This window comes from Nomascus leucogenys, chromosome 17 (assembly GCF_006542625.1).
Source record: "Nomascus leucogenys isolate Asia chromosome 17, Asia_NLE_v1, whole genome shotgun sequence".
NCBI classification, from domain to species: domain Eukaryota; kingdom Metazoa; phylum Chordata; class Mammalia; order Primates; family Hylobatidae; genus Nomascus; species Nomascus leucogenys.
Genome location: NC_044397.1, coordinates 72,463,648 through 72,485,397, shown reverse-complemented (window position 1 = coordinate 72,485,397; position 21,750 = coordinate 72,463,648). Strand labels below are relative to the sequence as shown.

Below are 21,750 nucleotides of genomic sequence, written 5' to 3'. Positions count from 1 at the left end.
TCAATACAGCTTCAAAAAATAATTAACGAGTATTTAAAAAAAATACTAAAATATTGAGAATTCCAGAAAAAGAATTATACCATGAGTAGGCTGTGTTTGAAAAACAGATCTCACTTCATCTCCTCAAGTTAGAGCTTGGCAGCCTGGCTCCATTCACCATTTGGCTGTTTTCTATTTTCCCTTCTTCCATTTCTGGTGAAATGGACTGGCTTACCTGGCTTCTAAAAACCTGTATGTATATTATTTCAAAACAAATATACTTCTGAATTTAAAATGTCATAGTCAATCTGCCTGCAAATTTCTAATCTGCTAGACAAATCTCAACTTTTATTTCTCAGTATATAATACAATTTATTTTTTTAATCCTAAAAACAACTTCAGATATCCTCCTCTTTATTTTTAACCCATATTTTAAGAAGTCTGCAGCTATCCCTCTCATAAAATTACAAGAGTGACTAACCATCAAGGAAGAAAACATTAAAAACTAACTAGTAATTTGAAACCTCTAAATGTACTTCAGGTCAAAAAACATACAAAAATGCAATGAAAAACACTGACAGAAAAGAAGTGATAAGAGACTCTATTCAAAATAATATACATCAGGATCAATTGTGGGAAGAACCTTCAGTTTAGGATGCCTTTGAATAGAGCTAAAGAGATGGTTCCAGGTTAAGAAAAAGCCCACAAACAGCAAAAGGAAAGCTGGAAAAATGAAAACATGAGATCATGCTTCAGCTTGAATCCTGTTCTTATACTAGTGCAGGCCACCATGGGGTCCAAGAGTTGGGTAACACAGAAGGGGCCAGCTAAAGCACAAAGCAGTCAAGTGGGCGGAACCTAAACAAGCTACAGCCATTGACATTGGAAGAACCAGAGACAGCCATCTGGAAAGACCCAAATGCTCTAAGGTAAAAGCTGCTCCCTCATGCCACCTTAAGCAGTAGTCTACAGACTTTTTCACACCAAAACTACAGTAAGAAGACTTTACGCAACTCAGCACACATACGTGTGTGTATGTGTGTGTGTGTGTGTGTATATATATACACACACACACACAGCAAATGGAAGCTTCTCTAAGTAGTATCTATCCTTACTAGTGTGGTAGATGATATTATTTACTTTGTAGTATTTTTTTCTCATCTAAAATGAAATGGGCTCAACCCACTGAATCAATTTTAAAACTCTCTAATAAGTGATGCCCTGCAATTTGACAAACACTGTGCTGAAGTAGTCACTACTTGACTTTGAGGACTGGGGAAAGTCAAGTGTTCCATGAGATCATGCTTCAGCTTGAATCCTGTTCTTATACTGGTCAATTTTTGTATTTATTTCACTTGCTTTGGAATAGGTTTCAACCCAGTTACCAAGGCCTTTCATCATCCAGCACAACCACTGTTCCAATCTGAATGCCCCACAACACTCCCTGAAGAACACGCATCCCAGCAAAACTGATCTGCTTATTACCTGCTTTCCGCATACTAGATTTTGGCCTTTGCCTCTGGTATGCTTTTATCCTGGTATGCTTTTATCCTCATGGTTTATTTCCACCTATCCAAATACCTCTGATTCTACAAGGTCACACTAAAGTAGCCCCTCCATGCGGAACAAATTTCTCCTGCCTCTGGAGTTCCAAGCACTTTATTTTTCCTTCCTTTCTATCTTCCATTCACACACACCCTGCTGCACTCCCTTCCTCTCAGAGCCCAAACAGTCTTAAGAAACTACTTGGTATGAATTGTTTGTGTTGACTGCACAACTGAATACAAAAAACTGCCTACCAGGCACCACAGGAGTTAAACACTGAGAAAGATCAGGTCAGGGCCAAAACCACCAAAAACCCCTCAACCGAAACCTGAACCTTCTATTCTCTTCAGTAGATGTTGTGCCTTCTGCCTTTGAAAAAAGTTATAACAAGCATTACAAGAAAATATGAATGCTTTAACAATTGTTTATAAATTCTTCTTTCAGTTAAAAAAGTAGCCAGGCATGGTGGCACACACTTGTAGTTCCAGCTACTTGGGAGGCTGAGGCAGGAGGATTGCTCGAAGCCAGTGGTTTGAGGCTATAGTGCACTGTGACCACATCTGTGAATAGTCACTGGACTCCAGCCTGGGCAACAATATAGTGAGACCCCATATTTTTTTTTAAAAAAAGGGTAGCATAAGTGCAGATTAGCAGCTTAGCAGTTATGCCATGTTTCATATTTTAACTTCTCTTATTTAAAATCTAATCTCCCAAATGTAATAAAGCTAGCCATAGACAGATGGGCAGTACTCAGCAAAATGAATAGACATCACCAAGTTTCTCTCCCCCTGGCTCATTACAATGCAAGCACACAGGCCCACTTTCCCTCAAGTCAGCCTCCTTTTCTCATTACCATATTCTTTTGGTTTAACTTATTTCCCTGCATCTTGTTTCAAAAACAAAATCTTTCACATCATCTTTTAATCATGCATTTTTATTTTAGTCTCCCCAATTAAACAAAAGAATTTTCTTAGACCTAAGTCAGAAATATTAACTTCAAAGTGTCTTAAATCTATATGCAAATATATTTTACATCAATCTTCTAACAGCTTCCTCATTTGATAAATGCTCATCAAGTAACTGCTAGATACTCAAACGGTGAGCTAGAAACTCAACAGATCTTTCAGGTACTAAACTGAAAATGCCACACTTCCAAAGGAAAGGAGATAATGGGATAATAGCAAATTCAAACTCATTATCCCAAATTGAAAATCATATACAATTCTCATAATTCTGTACTATAAAGAATCAATAAGCAGCAAGGAAGAAAATTCTAAAGATAATCTCAAGGCAAAATACTTCAAACATATATACAGTATAATAAATCGGCAAAACAAATAAGAAAGAAGAAAAGTAAACATAAAAAGCCTTAAAAAATTAGTCTTTTAGTTTTAGGAATGCTGCTCAACTGTAAAGTAAATCAGGTCAGATATTAAATATTGCATAGAAGACACTTCTAAATATTACATAGAAGATACTTCTATTTTAACATTACTAAAGAGCTATTAATATCATTGGATAACGAGTGGTCTTTTCCCTTATATTTTATGTAAACAATATATACTGGATGGAGCTGAAACAATCTACAGCCATTGACATTGGAAGAAGAACCAGAGACAGCCATCTGGAAAGACCCAAATGCTCTAAGGTAAAAGCTGCTCCCTCATGCTACCTTAAGCAGTATTCTACAGACTTTTTTTACACCAAAACTACAGTAAGAAGTAAGACTTCACACATAGCACACACACATACACATGTACATACAGCAAATGGATTACATTGTTCCATAACAATATATTAGATATACCATAACAATATATGGAATATATATTGTTTATGTTCAAATGCCTATGAATATTTAAAATTTATGCCAGGCACTGTGGCTCATGCCTGTAATCCCAGTACTTTGGGAGGCTGAGATGGGCAGATCACTCAAGCCCAGGAAGTTGAGACTAGTCTGGGCAACATAGCAAAACCCTGTCTCTACAAAAAAAAAAAAAAATTAGCTGAGTTTGGTGGCGTGCACCTATAGTCCCAGCTACTCAGGAGGCTGAAATGGGAGGATCGCTTGAACCCAGGAGGCGGAGGTTGCAGTGAGCAGAGATCACACTACCGCACTCCAGCCTGGGTGACAGAGTGAGACCCTGTCTCAAAAAAAATAGTAATTAAATTTATCAAGTACTCCCAATTCTATTTACATCTCTAAAACTATCTTAAGTGTGATGGGCCATGGCAATGGGGAAATCATGCAAATAATGAATGATTTTATGATAATAAGATATTTTAGGATATTTTCATAAAACTGAACTATAAGTTAATCAATGATTAACTATTAACTAATCAACTATTTTATTTTAGTATATCTTATAAACACATATTAAAATATTCTTACCTTAAATATGTGCCATATATGAAGAATAATGCCATCATTAGCCCATTTAAAATAAAAATTACAGCAACATAAAAGCAAGCAGGATCTCCTAATCCTTTAAAAATAAACAAAACATATGTTCTAATCACATTAACCCAAATTACCTTATGTGTCTAGCAATTTATATTAAATTGTGTTCATTCTGAAAATGGTTGCCAGATATATTAAATAGTTGCCTTGGTTCCCACGTGAAAACCCAACACTACTGCAGAACATAGATGAGATCAGGGTAATTAGCAATGATGGTTTTAAAACAGGGCTGCAGATTCACGGAAATGTCTCCTCTGGAGGTATGGGGTCTACAGCCCCCATTTTTGAGTTTCACTGGGCTTGTGACTCTTTCAACAGAGTACGGCAGAAGCAACACTATGTGACTTCTGAGGCTAGGTCATAAGAGGTCATACAGTGTCCAGCTTGGAGCCTTCAGCTGCCATAGGAAAAGCCTTACTACTACTCTGAGGTACTTTGCTATCAAAAAGCCCAAGTCAACCAGAAAGGCCACATGTAGGTGTCCCAGCTGACAGTTCCAGTTGAGCTCAGCCTCACAGTCCTCCATGCCCAGGAGCCAAAATGTGAGCAATGCAGCCTCTCAGTTAACTCCAGCCTTCCCAGACATTGAGTCTTAGCAGCAGAGGTCCCTGAAATCATGGAGATAAACCAGCCCCGCTAAAGCCTGCCCAAATTCTGGACTTGTAGAATCCATATGCATAATAAAATGCGTGTTGCTTACACCACTAAGTTTACAGTGTAAGTTTATTATGCTGGATAAATTTATTACATTACAACAGATAACTGGACAATATTACAGAAAGAAACTTACCTTCACAGCTTTCAATAGGGCTGAGTCCTTCTCCTCTGAACCGTCCAACATGTCTTGGTTTGAATACCAATCAAGTCCATTATTTTGGTATAAATCCGGTACCAGCTGGCCAAAATTACCTATTTTAAAAAATACAGTGGCATCTTAAGAAAATATACTAAACAATTTTCATTACTAGAATACTTTTGAGATACTGTGACAATTGCCATATTTTCCCTTTCTATACCATCCACTTGGCTCCCTTTAAATCTAGTAAAACGAGGCTCAGAATCTCCCAGGCAGATTCTTCACTGGTCAGTTTTCAATTGTTCATCCATGGGTAAGGACAAAATATGGGCCAAAAAACAGTGCTAAGTTTAGTTTTTCAAAAACTATACAACTCTACTAAGAGATACAAAAGAGGATTTGCTCAAGTAAAAGATACTGGGTCTACTGGAATAGACCAAATTATTTAAGATATGAATTCTCCCTCAAATTAATTCATAAACATAAAATAATTCTAATCAAAATTCCAAGTGCCTAAAATGTAACTAGAAAACTAACAAGAAAACAAAAGGGAATGTTATAACAGATATTAAGTCTTATCACCTTTAATAATTAAAATAGTGTGATACTGGCACAAGACTGGCTAGACAGATCAACGTAGCCATAGTACAGGTGGTGGTAAGCCACCCCAGATTCCCTCTTCCGGGCTGAGGCACTCATTCCTCCAGCTGGTTGGAAGACTGGTGCCTGAGAGCTAGAAGCTGTGTCCCTCCCTGGGAAGAAAGTAAATTCACTCAAAGTGACACCCCCTACCCAAGAGCAATCTGCATCCAATGACCGACTGGTCAATAGGGAAAGATACCAGGGGCCCTTATGTCAAGGTAGGACAACTCTGCAAGGCCATCCCAGATCCAGAGCTGCCCAGGGACTGGATGAGGCCTTCACAGTGACTGCATCAAAGCTCTCCTCTTCCTCCTGCCTCATTCTGCTTCATTCATCCCCTTTCAAGTGTTGACCCTAAGGACACTCCCTCAACTACTTCCTGTATGCAAATCTCCATCTCAAAGTCCACTTCCCATGACCTCAACCTAAGGCAATACTGAGCACAAAATCCAGAAACACACGCAAGCATGTATGTATAATAATTTTGCACATAAAGAAGAAAGCTTACTTCAAATCAGTGGAGAGAGGATGGACACCTCATCAGTGTTAGGTTACACACAATACCATTTTCAAAGAAAAATTCAAGGTTAGAATCCTACCCCACACTATGCATCAAAACCAATTCCAGATAAATTAAAAATGTAAATTTTTTAAAAATTATAATTATAAAAATGGTTTTTTACATGTATGTATAAAAGACAAAAAGATTCAGATATATTTCTGTATATAAAAAATACATAGACATCATACACAAAGCTAAAGGGCTAAAGGGAAAATGTTTTATTATATAGCATTATATTAATATCCAGTATATAATAGATGAGCTCTTATAAAATTTTAATAGAAATATAGATAAAAGGCATGAATTGGCAATTAATTTTAAAAGTAAAAATGCATTATATGTATATGTATGTTATATATACATATATAAAGAACACTGAAATATATATATATAATCAATGAATGAAATACATCATGTGACTTCAATTTCTTTGTCTATCCAATTAACAAAGATGCAGGTAAATAAATAGTTTCAAAAACACTGCTGGTGGATACTTGAATATCTATCTGGAAGGCCTTCTGACAAAATCATTAAAGTGTATATTCTATTGAACTAAAGAGTTCCACATCAACAAATTTATAGTTTTGCAAGGAGGATAAAGGAAAGGCCAAATGTAATCTCCACTTGCTGGATTGGGCTCACCTTCCCTCCACCCCCACTCAAGAAAGTGCACTCAATTAAATGAGGATAAGGAAGAAAACATTTTACTAATGACATATAAAAGTAACAGAGCTCCCTTAGTATAATCCCTGTAAGCACACCAAATCTAGTTTTTGTATTTTTTAAACAATGCAATCACAACAGCAATTCCCCAGAGAATTAAAGCCCCCTCCTCAAAATCAGTAATGATCTTTTTTACATATTCCTCCCCAAGACACATATTTTCTTTTAAAAAATTAAATACAATTTAATATATTGAATTATATCTCAGATTTAGAATCAGCATTTAATACAAAAAAGTTTTACAAAAGTGAAAAATCACAATTGGAAAAAGTACCTTACCTCAGGGTAAAGATTGAACCTTTTTAATGTATTAATAACAAGGGGGTATTCAGTCAGTTTATCATTCATGATCATCCATACTCCATTCAAAAATGAGGGTGCTTCCACAACAGTCTTGAAATAGGAATAATACAGTCCCTGAAATAAGGATATGCTCAGTTAAAACAACAAAAGGTACATAATTATGATGCCTCTTCTAAGTAAATACACTGTTTTTGAAAAACAAAGCAATTAAGCAACTAATAGCTATTAAGACAATGAATTTCACAGGTTTCTGACCATTGATAAATCCTAAAGTTGCGAAAAAACTATGTATTTTCACATAAACTTGTCTTAATTGAAATAACTGAATGCAAAATAGCTTCAACAATAGCTTCAGCATTTAAAAAATAATATGACTCAGCATACTTCAACTTAGAAAATACTATTACCCATACTAGTCTGGTCTACAGCTCCCAGTGTGAGGGACACAGAAGACGGGTCATTTCCGCATTTCCATCTGAGGTACTAGGTTCATCTCACTAGGGAGCGCCAGACAGTGGGCGCAGGACAGTGAGTGCAGTGCACTGTGCGCGAGCCGAAGCAGGGCGAGGCATTGCCTCACTCGGGAAGCGCAAGGGGTCAGGGAGTTCCCTTTCCAAGTCAAAGAAAGGGGTGACAGACAGCACCTGGAAAATCGGGTCACTCCCACCCTAATACTGCGCTTTTCCAATGGGCTTAAAAAACAGCACACCAGGAGATTGTATCCCGCATCTGGCTCAGAGGGTCCTATGCCCACGGAGTCTCCCTGATTGCTAGCACAGCAGTCTGAGATCAAACTGCAAGGCGGCAGTGAGGCTGAGGGAGGGGTGCCCACCACTGCCCAGGCTTGATTAGGTAAACAAAACAGCCAGGAAGCTCGAATTGGGTGGAGCCCACCACAGCTCAAGGAGGCCTGCCTGCCTCTGCAGGCTCCACCTCTGGGGGCAGGGCACAGACAAACAAAAAGACAGCAGTAACCTCTGCAGACTTAAATGTCCCTGTCTGACAGCTTCGAAGGGTTCTCCCAGCACGCAGCTAGAGATCTGAGAACGGGCAGCCTGCCTCCTCAAGTGGGTCCCTGACCCCCAAGCAGCCTAACTGGGAGGCACCCCCCAGCAGGGGCAGACTGACACCTCACATGGCCGGGTACTCCTCTGAGACAAAACTTCCAGAGGAAAGATCAGACAGCAGCATTCACGGTTCACAAAAATCCGCTGCTCTGCAGCCACCACTGCTGACACCCAGGCAAACAGGGTATGCAGTGGGTCTCTAGCAAACTCCAACAGACCTGCAGCTGAGGGTCCTGTCTGGTAGAAGGAAAACTAACAAACAGAAAGGACATCCACACCAAAAACCCATCTGTACATCACCAACATCAAAGACCAAAAGTAGATAAAACCACAAAGATGGGGAAAAAACAGAGCAGAAAAACTGGAAACCCTCAACAGCAGAGTGCCTCTCCTCCTCCAAAGGAACGCAGTTCCTCACCAGCAACGGAACAAAGCCGGACGGAGAAGGACTTCGACGAGCTGAGAGAAGAAGGCTTCAGACGATCAAACTACTCTGAGCTATAGGAGGAAATTCAAGCCAAAGGCAAAGAAGTTAGAAACTTTGAAAAAGAATTAGACAAATGTATAACTAGAATAACCAATACAGAGAAGTGCTTAAAGGAGCTGATGGAGCTGAAAGCCAAGGCTCGAGAACTATGTGAACAACGCAGAAGCCTCAGGAGCCGATGTGATCAACTGGAAGAAAGGCTATCAGTGATGGAAGATGAAATGAATGAAATGTAGCAAGCAGGGAAGTCTAGAGAAAAAAGAAAAAAAGAAACAAACAAAGCCTCCAAGAAATATGGGACTATGTGAAAAAACCAAATCTATGTCTGATTGGTGTACCTGAAAGTGACGGGGAGAATGGAACCAAGTTGGAAAACACTCTGCAGGATATTATCCAGGAGAACTTCCCCAATCTAGCAGGGCAGGCCAACATTCAGATTCAGGAAATACAGAGAACACCACAAAGATACTCCTCGAGAAGAGCAACTCCAAGACACATAATTGTCAGATTCACCAAAGTTGAAATGAAGGAAAAAATGTTAAGAGCAGCCAAAGAGAAAGATCGGGTTACCCACAAAGGAAAGCCCATCAGACTAACAGCTGATCTCTTGGCAGGAACTCTACGAGCCAGAAGACAGTGGGAGCCAATATTCAACATTCTTAAAGAAAAGAATTCTCAACCCAGAATTTCATGTCCAGCCAAACTAAGCTTCAAAACTGAAGGAGAAATAAAATACTTTACAGACAAGCAAATGCTGAGAGATTTTGTCACCACCAGGCCTGCCCTAAAAGAGCTCCTGAAGGAAGCACTAAACATGGAAAGGAACAATCGGTACCAGCCACTGCAAAATCATGCCAAATTATAAAGAACATCGAGGCTAGGAAGAAACTGCATCAACTAACGAGCAAAATAACCAGCTAACATCATAATGACAGGATCAAATTCACATATAACAATATTAACTTTAAATGTAAATGGACTAAATGCTCCAATTAAAAGACACAGACTGGCAAATTGGATAAAGAGTCAAGACCCATCAGTGTGCTGTATTCAGGAAATCCATCTCACATGCAGAGACACACATAGGCTCGAAAAAAAAGGATGGAGGAAGATCTACCAAGCAAATGGAAAACAAAAAAAGGCAGGGGTTGCAATCCTAGTCTCTGATAAAACAGACTTTAAACCAACAAAGATCAAAAGAGACAAAGAAGGCCATTACATAATGGTAAAGGGATCAGTTCAACAAGAAGAGCTAACTATCCTAAATATATCTGCACCCAACACAGGAGCACCCAGATTCATAAAGCAAATCCTGAGTGACCTACAAAGAGACTTAGACTCCCACACAATAATAATGGGAGACTTTAACCCCTCACTGTCAACATTAGACAGATCAACAAGACTGGAAGTTAACAAGGACTGCAAGACATAAGCATTCTTATACACCAATAACAGACAAACAGAGAGCCAAATCATGAGGGAACTCCCATTCACAATTACTTCAAAGAGAATAAAATACCTAGGAATCCAACCTACAAGGGATGTGAAGGACCTCTTCAAGGAGAACTAGAAACCACTGCTCAATGAAATAAAAGAGGATACAAACAAATGGAAGAACATTCCATGCTCATGGGTTGGAAGAATCAATATCGTGAACATGGCCATACTGCCCAAGGTAATTTATAGATTCAATGCCATTGCCATCAAGCTACCAATGACTTTCTTCACAGAATTGGAAAAAACTACTTTAAAGTTCATATGGAACCAAAAAAGAGCCTGCATCGCCAAGTCAATCCTAACCCAAAAGAACAAACCTAGAGGCATCACACTACCTGACTTCAAACTATACTACAAGGCTACAGTAACCAAAACAGCATGGTACTGGTACCAAAACAGAGATATAGATCAATGGAACAGAACAGAGCCCTCAGAAATAATGCCGCATATCTACAACTATCTGATCTTTGACAAACCTGACAAAAACAAGCAATGGGGAAAGGATTCCCTATTTAATAAATGGTGCTGGGAAAACTGGCTAGCCATATGTAGAAAGCTGAAACTGGATCCCTTCCTTACACCTTATACAAAAATTAATTCAAGATGGATTAAAGACTTACATGTTAGACCTAAAACCATAAAAACCCTAGAAGAAAACCTAGGCATTACCATTCAGGACATAGGCATGGGCAAGGACTTCGTGTCTTAAACACCAAAAGCAATGGCAACAAAAGCCAAAATTGATGAATGGGATCTAATTAAACTAAAGAGTCTGCACAGCAAAAGAAACTACCATCAGAGTGAACAGGCAACCTACAGAATGGGAGAAAATTTTCACAACCTACTCATCTGACAAATATCCAGAATCTACAATGAACTCAAACAAATTTACAAGAAAAAAACAAACAACCCCATCAAAAAGTGGGCGAAAGACATGAACAGACACTTCTCAAAAGAAGACATTTATGCAGCCAAAAAACACATGCAAAAATGCTCATCATCACTGGCCATCAGAGAAATGCAAATCAAAACCACAATGAGATACCATCTCACACCAGTTAGAATGGCCATCATTAAAAAGTCAGGAAACAACAGGTGCTGGAGAGGATGTGGAGAAACAGGAACACTTTTACACTGTTGGTGGGACTGTAAACTAGTTCACCATTGTGGAAGTCAGTGTGGCGATTCCTCAGGGATCTAGAACTAGAAATACCATTTGACCCAGCCATCTCATTACTGGGTATATACCCAAAGGATTATATATCATGCTGCTATAAAGACACGTGCACACGTATGTTTATTGCAGAACTATTCACAATAGCAAAGACTTGGAACCAACCCAAATGTCCAACAACATAGACTAGATTAAGAAAATGTGGCACATATACACCGTGGAATACTATGCAGCCATAAAAAATGATGAGTGCATGTCCTTTGTAGGGACATGGATGAAACTGGAAATCATCATCCTCAGTAAACTATCGCAAGGACAAAAAACCAAACACCGCATGTTCTCACTCATAGGTAGGAACTGAACAATGAGAACACATGGACACAGGAAGGGGAACATCACACTCCGGGGTCTGTTGTGGGGTGGGGGGAGGGGGAGGGATAGCATTAGGAGATATACCTAATGCTAAATGACCAGTTAATGGGTGCAGCACACCAACGTGGCACATGGATACATATGTAACAAACCTGCACATTGTGCACATGTACCCTAAAACTTAAAGTATAATAAAAATATATATATATTAAAAAAAAGAAAATCCTATTATCCATACTAATATAACTGTTAGAAAATGCTATCTTATGAATAGAGTGAGTGGTTTCTTATGGAACTAAAATTTATCATTAACCAAGAAATCTTAAGCCAAAAATGCTCCTCTAACTGCTTATTTTAATCCCCAAAATGACACTATCAGTCATTTTTCCTCCAGATTTACATGCAAAAGTGCAAATGTGTTGAGAAGGCTACACACTAATGTATTATTACATATGAATTTCACTCAGGTGCCACCTAATTTTATAGATTATTTTCCCTCCTATCAATTCAGCATAAGGTAAGAACCCTGTGGGACTGGGGATGAGGGTGGGGAGTGGTCCTAGTTTGAAGAAAAGAGACAGTTTTCTAGCTTGGCACACTACTTTGGAAAGATAGCAAGGGTGGAAAATTACGTGAGACAAAAAAAAAAAAAAAACAAGAAAACACTAGAAGCCTAATGGGGAGTCTAAGTGGCAGTATGAGGGAAGACAGAGAAACACAAGATAAATCTACATCTTGTATTTGCATCTTCAGTTTTGCCTGTAGCTGCCCTGGTAGCCAGTGCCAGTAGCTGCCAAAGTTTAAACCAGGTTTAAGACTCACAAATACAAAAGTGATATGCCTACCCAGAAATTTATTGAAAAAGGAAAAAAAATGGTCTTGATAATCTGATGTATTAGCTCTGATATCACTATTTTTAAAATTATGTTTCCTTGTGAACTGATTTGGAATAGTGTCCCCTAAAATTTCATGTTCACCAAACCCTGCGGATTGGCCTTATTTGGAAATAGGATTCTTGCAGACGTGATCAAGATGAGGTCATATTGGATTAAGGTGGACTCTAAACCCAACACAACTGGTAAATCTAAATAAAGAGAAATATTTGGCCTCAAAGCTACAGGCACACAGGGGAAAAGGCCGTGTGAAGATGGATCAGAGACTGCGGTGAGGCATCAGCATGCTAAGGAATTCCAAGGATGGGCAGCAACCACCAGAGGCTGAGAAGAGGCAAGGAAGGACTCTTCCCTCCAGCCTTCAGAGACAAGATGCTCGTCAACACCTTAATGTCCCACTGCTAGTCTCTGGAACTGTGAGAGAATACATTTCTGCTGTTTTAAGATACCTAGCTTGTTGTATTTCTTTATGACAGCCCTAGGACACTATATCTTCCTTCTTTTGTAGGTTTGATTTTGGAAACATATCAAAAATTTAAAAATCCCTAAATATCAAAATAAAAATGAAAGAAAGGAATGAACTATTTATCAACTTGGGAGAAGATTTCAAGTAACATTAAGATATTGTAATTTTACTGTATATCCCTAGTGGACTATATCCTAAGGTTAAAATGGAGCCCAGGAATTCGGCAGGACTGGTTTCACAAGTTACAGGTCACAAAGACCCTGCTGATAATACAGGATGTGGTAAAGAAGCCGGCCAAAACCCACCAAAACCAAGATGGCAACTAAAGTGACCTCTGGTCATCCTTAGTACTCATTATAATATATTAGCATACTAAAGGAAACTCCCACCAGCAGCATGACAGTTTACAAATGCCAAAGCAACCTCTGGAAGTTACCCTATATGGTTTGAAAGAGGGAGAAACTCTCAGTTCCAGGAATTCCCCTCCCTGTTCCCAGAAACTCATGAATAATCCACCTCTTGTTTAGCATATGATGAAGAAATAACCTTAAAAACAATCAACCAGCAGCCCTCACAGCTGCTCTGCCTGTGGAGTAGCCACCCTTTCATCCCTTTACTTTCTTAAGGCAAACTTATTTTCACTTTACTCTGTTGGAGCATTCTTGAATTCCTTCCTGCCCAAAGCCAAGAACCCACATGGCCTCCTGGGCTCAGCCCCAATTCTGGGGGTTGCCCTGTGAAGAACCAAAGAAAATCTTAAACTCTTTTCAGTAATCACATTTTTTATTATACCTTTGGTACTTTTATTCCTAACAAATCAATAATTTGAAACCAAGATTCTCAAACTAAAAGATTAATATCAAGTAAGTAAAAAAAAATCTAATCGTTTCCATTTTAAAAATTAATATAAATTCATGATTTATTTTCTCTTTAAAAAAAATTTTGTAGCCTAATTCTGTTCAGTAAAAAGGCCGAAATACAATGGCCAACCTAGTAGCAATGAGCATCTGCCACTGACAGGAATGGTGGCTCATGGGAAAACTGGCTGATGCCAGGTCTCAGAAGAAAATGTCTTGTAGTATCTGAAAGGAAGGAAGCTATGGATACTAGTGAGGTCACATCAAGGGCAAACAGGGAGAGCTGCAAGGGCTTTAATAGCTAAAGACAAGAAAGTTTACAAAATATGTTAAAATCCATCATATCATAATGATACTCCAAAAGAAGGTACTCCACTGATCACTACTAGAAGATGCTAGGGAAGCTACTCATTTTTCTGAAAACTGGTAAATAAAAAGAAAGAATAAAGCATTTTCCTGTCTTTCCTCTATGAAGTATACCTCAGAGAGAAATCAAAAGGTATTGTATGAAAGTTCTTAATAGAAGAATTATAGCTAATAAGTGCAGGGAAAAAAATGATAGACTAGGTATCACAGTTCAAGAAGGATAATGAAATAATTAACCTAGGCAGATGGCTTGGCTATAGGAGGAATCAGCATCACAATACCTAAAGCTGGTGATCAATCTTAACAACACAGAAAGTGAGACAACCAGATATGATGTGCCTCTTGGCCTGATACAATAGAAATATACAGCACCACCTAGGAAGTATTCCTGCCAGAAAAAAAGTCAAATCTTCTGATCCATAAATGTTCAGGAAACTTGGGATACAGGAACATAATTGAAGAATGTGGATTATTGTGGGTAATTCTATAGACAAATCACCTGGATTTCTCAACAAACAAATGGCAGGAAAACAAAACAAAAACAGGTAAAGGAATTAACATATTAAAAGACTTAAGATACACATCAACTAAATGCAATGTGTAGGCACTGTTTGGATCCTATTCAAACACATCAACTGTTTTTTGTTTTTTTTTAAAGGTGCCCAACAAGACACTTAAATACTGATTTCTATTTGATGATATTAAGGATATTGTTAAATGTTTTCCAGTATGTCTTGTGCCACGGTTTTGTGTCATAGTTAAAGTCTTATCTTTAGAGACACTTATGAAAGTATGAAAGCATGAAATGATATAATGTCTGGGATTCCCTTTAAAAAGAGATAGTTGGCCGGGCACGGTGGCTCACGCCTGTAATCCCGGCACTTTGGGAGGCTGAGGCGGGCAGATCACAAGGTCAGGAGATCGAGACCATCCTGGCTAACATGATGAAACCCCATCTCTACTAAAAATACAAAAACAAAATTAACCGGGCGTGGTGGCAGGCACCTGTAGTCCCAGCTACTCAGGAGAATGTAGCTGAGAATGTGGCTGAGGCGGGAGAATGGCGTGAACCTGGGAGGTGCAGCTTGCAGTGAGCCGAGATGGCGCCACGGCACTCCAGCCTGGGCGACAGAGGGAGACTCCGTCTCAAAAAAACAAATTAACAAATAAAAATAAAAAAATAAAAAGACATAGTGAGTGCGGGTGTAGATGAAGGAAAACTGACTGTGGCTGTCAGCTGTAGAAACTGGAGCATCTACTCTTTCTACTTTGGAACATCTTGAAATTTTCCATAATAAAAAATCTTAAATGTTTTTAAATTCCTAAAGTACTATGATGAAATGCCAAATAAAAACTAACCATTTCAGTGCAAAAAGCCATCTCCCTTTCCAATGTCGAGAGGTTAGAAAAATGACGGTCATTTTCAAAGAGGGGTATTATATGGCTCCCGGAAAAACAAAACAAAGCAACAGTGTTAAAACTTACACTGTAAGTATTATTTTTTAAAGTAAGCTAAAAGCAAAAATAAAAGTATCAACTAACTTGCAGATAATTTTGTAATAAAACTCAAATACAATAGTATCTATATTTGTTTTCCGCTCAGTATGCATTGCATTTATACTAAAATTTCCCTCTATAAAAAATCAAATTAGATTTTAAAATTAAAATGAACCAGAATATTTTAAGTGAAGTACAATAAAAGTATAGATTAAACTGTAAATGTCATTGGGTTACCATTTTAGAAACATCTAATGAAATTCATATTTCTATCTAGAAGATTAAACTAATCTTTCTCTCACCATGAACATATTAATGTTGAGTGGAGTCTCAAATATAGCCTCTTTAATAATGAATCTCTTTTTTATTAAACAATTATATTATTCTGACCCTGATTTATCAATTAAACTAGCTTTTCAGACTATTGTGTTACATGTAATATATATTCATACTAATTATGCTGAAATTATTCCTTTAAATGTATGGGAAATAGCTTTAGTAAATTATAAACGTCTGCATAAAATACCATAGGAGAAAAAAACAATCTTACCAGTGCCAATGCTGCTGCAAAAGCAGCTGTAAGAAAAAAGAAATTTAAATTAGAATTTTAGCATAAATATGTTCATCTTATAGAAAAGCCATTTCAAAGATAAGCATGTCAAATACTGAAATGTGTAAAAAAGAATACTGGCTCTTCAAGAAAAGCCCCAGGGCTACGTTTAAAATTGTGATTGACTAGCTCATAAGGGAATTAAGCATACAGCCACCATTTTCATTCACTCACTCATTCAACAAAATATATGAGGGCCTAATATCCGCTAATAGACAGAAACCATTAGATGGAAACTATCGCTAACAGAACTGAGAGAGGAATGGAATCAACAGGTAAGGACAACTTAGAATAAGGAAATATGGTGGCTTAGGGGTACAGGATTGGGGTGGGAGAAAAAAGGGAACTACCACTTCTGATATACTGCTGGAATGCCTGAAATTTTATGACCAATCTTACCCGTGTTTTTAAACAAATTTAAAATGAAACGAGTAAAGGAGAAAAAAGAAGAAAAGGTAAGAGACAGAAAACAAGCTAGAAATAAAATCAGTCTCATATGAGAATGAATACCTTGCTATCTGTCCGAGTAGGAAGAACATACTAAGATGAACCTGGAAGACACCATTCAATTTTCTTACCTCACAAGATACAGCTGATGGCAGGCTTCTCATTAAATAACTCTTAACTAAGGAATCAAACTATGAAAATACTCTTAGAAATGAAACCCAAGCCAGGTACAGTGGCACATGCCTGTAGTATCCATTACTGGGGAAGCAGAGGCAGCATCATCTCTTGAGCTCAGGAATTCAAGGCTGCAGCAGTGTGCTATGACTGTGACTGTTAACAGCCACTGCACTCTAGCCTGGGCAACATAGTGAGACTCTGTTTCTAAAAAAAAAAAAAAAAAAAGAAAGAAGGAAAGAGAAAAAGAAGAAGGAGGAGGAAAAAAGAAGTGGGAGTTCAAGACAGCCTGGCCAACATGATGAAACCCCGTCTCTACTAAAAACGCACAAAAAATTAGCTGGGCGTGGTGGCAGGCACCTGTAATCCCAGCTACTCAATACTCGGGAGGCTGAGGCAGGAGAATTGCTTGAATCCAGGAGGCGGAGGTTGCAGTGAGCCGAGATTGCGCCATTGCACTCCAGCCTGGGCAACAAGAGAAAAATCCGTCTCAAAAAAAAAAAAAAGGGGGGGGGTTTCTCTTAGGTCGTCTCCATCCCTAGCACTTGACAATTTTGAGTAGGTACCTACAGCTATTATCACTAACACACTGGACTTTGTACCCTCCAAGGTGACTGCACAGCTGTTTTCTGACAATTTTCTGTTTTCATTTTGATTTTTCTGCTCCTCGAACTACAAAGCCTCGGTAGGTTTGGCACTTTTGTTTTCTGTTTTGAATAGGGAAAGAAATCTATTTTGACTAGGAAAAGAAGGAATGCACTCTATTAATACAGATATTGAGTTTCAAAGTGAGAAGCAAGATTGCTTTTAAAATTCAGTCATGAAGGCCGGGCTTGGTGGCTCACACCTGTAATCCCAGCACTTTGGGAGGCCGAGGCAGGTGGATCACCTGAGGTCAGGGGTTCCAAACCATCCTGGCCAACATGGCGAAACCCCATCTCTACTAAAAAAAAAAAAAAAATTAGTCAGGCATGGTGGCACATGTCTGTAATCCCAGCCACTTGGGAGGGTGAGGCAGGAGAATCGCCTGAATTTGGGAGACGGAGGTTGCAGTGAGCCAAAATCACACCATCGCACTCCAGCCTGGGCAACAAGAGCAAAACTCTGTCTCAATAAATAAATAAAAATAAAATTCAGTCATGATTTGAAGAAACTACTGCTCCCAGTAAGATCTACAAATCAGTGGTCTACGTGATGATGGTTTTAAGGACAACTTTAGTTAATCAGAATATCCTCCATATATTTTGCATTAAGCAAAACTGCTTTTTCAACAGTTAAGAAAAAATTAGAAAACTTAATTACAATGAAAATGTCTAACATCTGTTTGTCAGTTGCAGTTTAGAGAGCCCTTTCACTTATTAAGCAAAAATGATCCAGGGGTGCCTTTGAGGCAGATATGGGTCTTATTTTCCCATGAGGCTCAGGGGCACATGACTGGGATACAGCAAGGCCTGGAGGAGAGTTGGGTTTCTCTGACTCCAAGCTCAGGCTCGACGATGTTAAGCACATTCAACGAAGAGGATGCATTGGCACACAAGAGGAAATGCCTTAGAAATCACAAAAGCATCAAGGACAAAATGGTTTATTTTAAAGTGAATACAGTATATGAAAACAGGAGAGCATGGAAAGTATATATCACCATCCCAAAGCAGAATATAATTAGGCTTCTAAACAGAGAAATACACTAAGTAAACGTTCACATATTTTAAATATGTATATATGTACAGATATTAAGGTAGGCAATATTTAATACAACAACTACTCAACATAAGTGTTTTGAAGACAATAAATTCTAACTTCCCATAAAAGTCTTATCCTCACATAATATGAATACAGATGTTACCAGAAAAGGGTCCTGATCCAGACTCCAAGACAGAGTTCTTAGATCTTGCGCAAGAAAGAATTCCGGGTGAGTCCAAAGCAAGTTCATTCAGTAAAGGCATAAAGAATGGCTACTCCCTAGGCTGAACAGCAGTTTGGGCTGCTGTACTAAGGATACTTATAGTTATTTTTTGATTATATGCTAAACAAGGGGTGGATTATTCATGAGTTTTCTAGAAAAGGGAAGGACAATTCCTGGAACTGAGGGTTCCTCCCCTTTTTAGACCATATAGCCTAACTTCCTGACATTGCCATGGCATTTGTAAACTGTCATGGCACTGGTGGGAGTGTCTTTTAGCATGCTAATGTATTACAGTTAGTGTATAATGAGCAGTGAGGACGACAGAGGTCACTTCCATCGCCATCTTGGTTTTGGTGGGTTTTCACTGCCTTCTTTACCGCGTGCTGTTTTATCAGCAGGGTCTTTGTGACCTGTACCTTTTGCTGACCTCCCATCTTATCCTGTGACTTAGGATGCCTAACCTTCTGGTAATGCAGCCTGGTAGGTCTCAGCCTTATTTTACCCAGCCTCCATTCGAAATGGAGTTGCTCTGATTCAAATGACTCTGACACAAACATTTCAAAATCAAACAGTAATCTACCTTAGTAATTTTCATAAAGTAACTTTCTCCTTGTTGAAAAAAATACATTCTATTGTTTTAAGAACAAATAGCTAGATAAGATACACAACCAAGATAATATGATCTGCTTCTGAGCATGCATAGAGAAGCTGTAAAACTTTAGTAAACCTAATGGAAAAAGTTTAAGTAGAAACTGCATCTCTCCACTAGAGTAAAAATAGAACCTACAACACACATCCAGGCCCATGATATTCAGCAAGAGATTTAACAAGTTCACTAACTGATAACCCATTCCAATGGTAAGATACACATTCCCCTCAAATTGCAAGCTTCTCTTGGGTATCACAAATCTTGCTTATCTTTTAATTTAAGTGACTAAGAAAACTGTGACAGTTTTTACTGTTTTACTGTGTTGTTACATCATTGCCAAACCAACCAACCAATAAAAAAATTCAGATTAGTTTTCAAAAATAATTACGTAAAAAAAAAACAAAAAACAGAGACTTGACAGGTTGACCACAAAGATACAAAAGAGTGATTCCCCCAAATAACCAGAAGCCAGTAAAGCAGTGCTCTTGCCAAAAGAGCTCTAGGGTCTTGGGACACATGAGGTCAACTTCCCACTAATGTGCCTTTGACAGATGCCTTAGACTTCAGATCTGAAACCTACAATTTTACACAGATGTAATTAACAAAGCCAAGAGACCTCAACTTCAATCCCAAACTTCACCTGCTGAACTCAGTAATGATACTGGACCATTCACCTGGCCCTACTTTAGTTTTCTCAACAGGAAAAGTCTAGGAGGTAACCTTTAAGTTGTACATTTTTATAACATTCCCATGGATATGAAAGATGAGAAAAGAGTGAGAAATAAGGTCTCATTTTCAAAAAAACAACAACTTTTTAAACTTAGTGGAAAACAATTACATAAGAACTTTATGGTTAACATGAAAACCCACAGAAAAAGATTCTACTGTTGACAACTCCAGCACTGAAAAGCTGTATTATAAAAAGTTGTAATTACTGTTAGGAAATAGGAAAATGCAGGGCAGAGTAGTAGCACTTTGGGCAAATTTTAGTATTAAAAATATGAATAAAGCCTCACTCTTCTCAATTACAACAATCTCCCTAAACTAATAATTTGTCTAGATAGCAAGTTTTCAAAAGTAACTGGTCAAGTGACTTATAAACTGTGTTTACAATTAGTGCTACTGTAAACTAGTAGATAAAATCACATGCGTTCATGATCAGTACAATAAACCACACTAGAACTTCTGTAAGTGGTCTTGGTGACAGCTACGCTATTATGTTAACAATTGCTGCTTTAATAAAGTTAAAGTTACAAAATGCCATCCAAACATTCTTTATGTGATAGTGACCGTACTGAAAAACACACCTGACAATCAGCCACAAATATGGAGAAAGATGCCAGAAAAACATAAACAGCTATTCATTTAAGGGCCCTCAGGAAAAAAATAATAGTGAGAATGCTGAGAAAATAGAAAGCAATATTAAAGCACAAAAACATGCTACAATAGTTGTAGATTTATGTACTCTGAAAATAAATTATTCCACTTTTTAAATGTATTTATATTCAATGATTCTTGACTGAATTATGAAAGGTCCTCCATGAGAACTGATCTTCCCTATGAAATGAGACTGCCCTTTATGAGATTAAACAACACCTGGACCCAGATATAGACATAATTTTTACTAGCTTTGATGACTAGTAACCATTATAACTAAATGGTTCTAACAGTAACTAAATAAAACTAGCAGCCTCTTCCCCTGGAAGAGTAATGTCCCAATGGTTTGGCTAAAGTACAAGCTGATGGCAGAAGAACTAGCAAAACAGGAATTTAGGATTAAACATATGAATAATAAAGCCTAAAGCTACCCCATTTGGAAATATGTATACAGGTTTATGGTCTCTGTGACAATGTAGATTTAGTCAGTCCTCCATATCTGTCAGTTCCACATCTGTGGATTCAACCAACCTCAGAGTGAAAATAGTAGGGGGAAAAAAATCCATCTGTACTGAACACATACAGGTATTATTCCCTAAACAATACAGTATAACAAATATATACATAACATTTACATTCTATTCGGTATTCTAAGTAATCTAGAGATGATTGAAAGTATCTAAGAGTATGCGTGTAGGTTATAGGCAAATACTATGCCACTTTATACTAGGGACTTGAGCATCTGCAGATTTTGATATCTGAGGGAGGTCCTTGAACCAATCCCTCGGGGATACTAAGGAACAACTGTGCCTCATTAGCATGAACTTTAAGAAACATTAATATACCTAATACACTCATTAAGAGAAATTAATACAGCCTAATAGGATAACTATTTACAATGAA

General features: G+C 38.1%; 1 pseudogene; it reads right to left on the bottom strand.

Moving 5' to 3' along the window:
* LOC100593437 overlaps positions 1 to 21,750 on the bottom strand; it is a 128,433-nt pseudogene that overhangs the window by 24,307 nt on the left and 82,376 nt on the right.